Below are 5,109 nucleotides of genomic sequence, written 5' to 3' on the forward strand. Positions count from 1 at the left end.
TTATGAGGATTAATTCCTCAAAAAGTGGCAGTTCTAGATTAAGGGCATATTTCTTTCGAAAAATATTGGAGGAATTCACACTCCCACCAGCAGTAATGAATGCCTATTTTTTCCTCCTGTTGTCAGCACTAGAAGCTATCAATCTCATCAGTTCTTCCAAATATGAGCAATACAAATGATATCTGGCCTTGGCTTGTGTTTTTCTAATTATTGCGAGGTCAGCTCTCACATGCACTTACCGGCCACTTGGATCTCTTCTGTAAAGTTCCTGTTCATTCTGATTCTGTGTGAGTTGTCCTGTGCCGTACTCAGCTTTTTCTCATCGGTATTTTGAGAGCTTTGTTTCCATTAACCTCTTCGTTCATTTGCTTTCATGAGGTTTGCCATAAAATCTGATAAATTTGTTGTTCACTTTTGGTAATGTATTTTTTGACTTGTTTAACAACTTCTCTCTGGTGCTGAAGTTAGAAATAGCCTTCTAAATGTTTCTTTTTTGTTGTTGTTGCTGGCGTGTTAATGATTTACAGTAAATAGAGTTGTTGATCCTGGTGTCAGATTTCTCAGTTTTCTGCCAAACACTCTAACCCTCAGTCTAGGTCCTCCTCCACCATCAGACACCAGCACCTGAAAACCTCCTGGCCAGAGTCCTGGTTCTGGGCTGTGTTTCTCCTTCTGTTGTTATTTCTCAACATAACTATTTTTGTTTTTATTTGAGAGAGAGAGAGAGATACAGTGAACCAAACACAGCTCAGTTCTGGCCTATGGTAGTGTGGAACTGAACCTGAAACTTTGCAGCCTCAACATGAGAGTCTTTTTTTGCGAGACCATCACGCTGTCTCTCCCACCCTCAGTTTCTTATACTTAAGAAAGCTTTTAATCTCCCAGGGAGACAGCACAGCTGTAACATGCAGGGTCTGCATGGGGATTTCCAAGGTTCGAGACCTGGCACCACGAACACTCTGGAGGCAACTCTGATAAAATAATACCCACTGGAATTTGATTTTTCAATCTCATATAATTTTTGGTAGGTAATTATTATTTAGTTTTTAATGGTTATTTCTTTTCAGTAAATAATGATAATAGCCAATATCATTTGGGAAAGCAATTTTTCATGTACATATTTAACATAGAGATCAATATATCTTTGCAGTTATTTCTGCAATTTTTATCCTATCCTGATAATGTTTGTGTAACTCCCATTCATAAGGTAATTTTCTCTGTTGTCTGTTTTACATAATTTTCCTGGCGATTATAATGTGGACTGCTGTATAACATTCTAAAGAATCGCTTTCATTTTCTCTAACAAATTCTGGGAGATTTAAACTAAAGTTTAAATGTTAATTTTTAACATAATTTTCATAATATTATCAGTTTTCCTTCTGAGCTTTATAGATTTTGTTGCTGTGAATGGTGGAACTAATTAACTAAATTTCTTACAGGTTAGTGTAGAATAAAACTCAATATGTATTTATCTTCTGTCACCACTTTACTAAGAATGCTGCTTCATTTTGTAGCTTTTAATTTCAACAATGATGGAAAGTTTAACCTACTTTTGTCCTCTTTTCTAATCTTTCTGTCAGTTCAAAGACCTCAGAAGAGGATGATTGATCAGACTTAAGTATTTCTAAGGAAAGTTTTCTTTTAACATCTCTTCTATTTTATGCCTTTTAAATTTTTTCTTGAGAGTTACTGATTTTGTGTTTTTCCTGGATTTGTTTCTTTTCAGTACTTTCTCTTGTGTTATGCTAGTTTTTTTTTTTTTTGACCTTCTAGACCCGGAATTTACAAACTTCAGATCACTTGCCAAACCCACCCTGCTGCCTGTTTCCATAAATAAAGTTTTACTGGACCATAGCCAGGCCCGTTTAGCATGTATTAGCCATGGCTGGCTTTGTGCTACGACAAGGTTGGACAATTTCAACAGAGACCATATGGCCTACAGAGTCAAAGTATTTACTAATTCGACCTTTGTAGGAAGTTGGCCAACTCCTGTTCCAGACAACTTATTTCATTCCTTGGAGACAGCGGTGTTTTTCAGTCAGGTTATTAAATTAAAATTTTTTTCCAATATATATATACTTGACTGAATTAATTTATTTTATTTACTTATTGATGGATAGAGTCAGAGAGAAATTGAGAGGGAAGGGGGAGGTAGAGAGGGAAATGGACAGAGAGAGACACCTGCAGCCCTGCTTCAATGGTGACTCGTGAAGCTTTCTCTCCAAAGGTGGGGACCAGGGCTTGAACCTGTGTGTACTGTAATGTGTGCGCTTAATCAGGAGCACCACCATCCAGCTCCTCCAAAATATTTTTAGCTTCAGAAAATATTTTTCTGTGTTCTCATTACGTTCTTCTAAGATTTGTAATTCTTTTGATCTTTGTCCCGCCTCCCACAGGATCATCTGATTTCTGTTGGGTCTTTCTCTGTTGGGGACCGAAGCTCTTTTCAAGGACTGCGGGTCTCTTTGCCGGCCACTGGGCTGCATGTTCTTCACACCAATGCAGTTGAGGCTGTGGAGCCCTCAGGTGCTTTGTTAAGGACCATTCTTGAGCAGTGACAGGAAGGAGGAGCTATCTTGCAGAGGGTGAAGAGAGACTTATTTTCTAGCCTTGACAGACAAATGATGGGTAGATGCATCTTTAAAAAAAAATTAGTAATGATCTCAAGACCATAGAATAAGAGAGGTACCGTTTCACATAATCCCCACCCCCAGAATTCCACATCCCATCCTCTCCACTGGAAGCTCTCCTATTCTTTATCCTTCTGGGAGTATGGACCCAGGGTCATTATGGGAAGGTCTGGCTTCTGTAATTGCTTCCCTGCTGAACATGGGCGTTGGCAGTAGACTAGTCTTTTCCAGTCTGTAAAGGGAAAGACTTCAACAATGTTTCCTTCTGCTTGAGCAGAATTGTGATGCCTCTCTCCCTCTCTCTCTCTCTCTCTCTCTCTCTCTCTCTTTCTCCCTGTCCTTCTCTCTCTCTCTGGAGCCTCTCACAGTAAGATGAAAGATTTCAGTGTTCCTTCCTAGAATAGCTAGATAGCTAGCTACAAGTATATGCGTCTTCTGTCTTCTTGGCCGTCTTGGGAAGCCAAGGAATTATCCTGAGCCCCAGCAGGAGGCTTCCTTATTTTTTCCAGATTTTAGAGTCATTTAGTGAGTGCACAGATGAGAAGCTGTGAAAACTCCCAGTTGATTTCTAATTTGGGGCATTTACAGTTGATCGACTCATTTCTTTGTTTGTTTGGCTCCAGTGGGAAGGAATAAGTGATGTGGGTGGAGATGATATGGATTGATTTGGGACCAGCGTGTGCTGGTTAGCAGTGTAGTGGTGCTTGGAGGGGTTTAGAGTCCTGCTGATAAACGGGCTACGTGATGTTTGTGTTTATGGACTCACACAGACACAAACGGGCTCAGTGTTGACTCGAAGGTAAACACTGTAGTACAAGCATCCCAAAGAGTTATGTTAACAAAGACAGTCATGAAGGAAAACTGATCCCAAGAGCCTAGTGCTCAAGGTCCGTGCTTGATAATTGTTGAGCCCATCTTCCGGGAGAATGCTGACTGGGTAGTGGTGGACTCGAGTCACTTGTTACGGTTTACGGAGCAAGCTCCACTCACTGCTGAATTTTTCCAGATTCATAGATGGTCCGGGCCCCCTTGGACCACTAGCTCTGCAGTTGTCGTAAATCACTGTTTAAAAGCTTTGCTTCAGACCCAGCCTGATTTAAATGGACGGGTGTCCTTTATCTCTGCAGGGAGCCTTCCATGCAGTTATTGGCCATTCGTCATCATTTAATTACTAGTTACAGTAATAAATTTATTTTCAGAGCTTCGGACTTGTGTTTGCCCTAGAGGATTGTGACTGGAACTGGTACGTGAAAGCAATGATGAGGTCACATTTGATCTACCACAAAAGAAGCAGAACCTCATGGGAGCTGTCCTAATGTACTGTTTACTTCCCTCACTGTGCCCCGATGAATATTCAGTCTGTGGGCAGTTTTATTATGCACTCAGTGCTCACTGTTACACTGACATTCTTACTATGATCTCTATCAATTCCATTTCTTTTTTAAAAAAATTCTATATTGGGTTCAGCGAGTCTGCCAAGGAGTGGTTTTCTCTCTTCCCTTATTTAATCATATAGTAAATGTTTTCCTTTAGTCTCAAATATATATATATATTTTTCTTTTACTTCCTTGTGTTAAGGACAAGGGTAGATTACAAGAAAAACCATGCCACATTAAGATTTCCTTTTGGGGTCTGTGTGGTGGCACACCTGGTAAGGTGCACATATTACAGTGTGCAAGGACCTGGGTTCAACCCCCCTGCTCCCCACCTTGTAAGGGGGAAGCTTCACAAGCGGTAAAACAGTGCTGCAGGTGTCTCTCTGCCTCTTATTCTACTGCTCTTGCCTCCGTCTCTGTATAAGATCAGAAAGAACCTCTCTCCCTCATTAAGAGAGGAAAACAGATTTCCTTTTTAAAAAGAGAGAAGAGCTGAGTAATTGCTAAAGTATGTCCAAAACTCTATACAGATTGATTTCATTATATATATGATATGTAATAGAACTGTAAGGGATACTGAAGTGAAAACTGATTAAAAAAAAAGAAAGTAGAGATGGCTCACACAGTGAAGAACACCTACCACTGTGCGCTTCAGAAAACCCTGGCTTTGATCGCCAGCATCACACGGGGGCACGTAGACAGTGCAAAGAAAGGTACATGAATGCTGAGCCTGGTATCAAGTGAATGTCCACATCCTTTTCCCCTGATAATTCATAAGCAATCACATGACTGTTGTTCAGAATGATGAGAATGAGGTACTGTAAACTTGCTTTCACTACGTTAGACTTGTAGGCTTGAAGAGTCAACTATTATATTTCAGAAAACATCTTAAAAACCAAGAAAGAGCTGAAATATGAAGAGTTTTCTGCATCGTTCTTATTTTATCAGAACTCTAGCTAACCAGAATATTTCATATCCAGAGAATTGTGTGTAATTGGTATTGTGCTTAGTTATCAGTTTATTTGGCAATAATTTATTGAATCTCAATTAGATTTGGGATTTTTTTCAAGTGTCAAGGTAAGAGAAAAATAATTGAAAAGTAT

General features: G+C 39.7%; 1 long non-coding RNA gene across 1 annotated transcript; it reads left to right on the forward strand.

Moving 5' to 3' along the window:
- The first annotated feature begins 884 nt into the window (after positions 1 to 884).
- LOC132536392 (uncharacterized) lies at positions 885 to 4,096 on the forward strand. Its single transcript, XR_009547991.1, has 2 exons — positions 885 to 1,024; positions 3,830 to 4,096. It is a non-coding gene; the product is annotated as an uncharacterized LOC132536392 (long non-coding RNA).
- The last annotated feature ends 1,013 nt before the right edge of the window (positions 4,097 to 5,109 follow it).

Source organism: Erinaceus europaeus, unplaced genomic scaffold (genome assembly GCF_950295315.1).
Source record: "Erinaceus europaeus unplaced genomic scaffold, mEriEur2.1 scaffold_489, whole genome shotgun sequence".
Lineage (NCBI taxonomy): Eukaryota > Metazoa > Chordata > Mammalia > Eulipotyphla > Erinaceidae > Erinaceus > Erinaceus europaeus.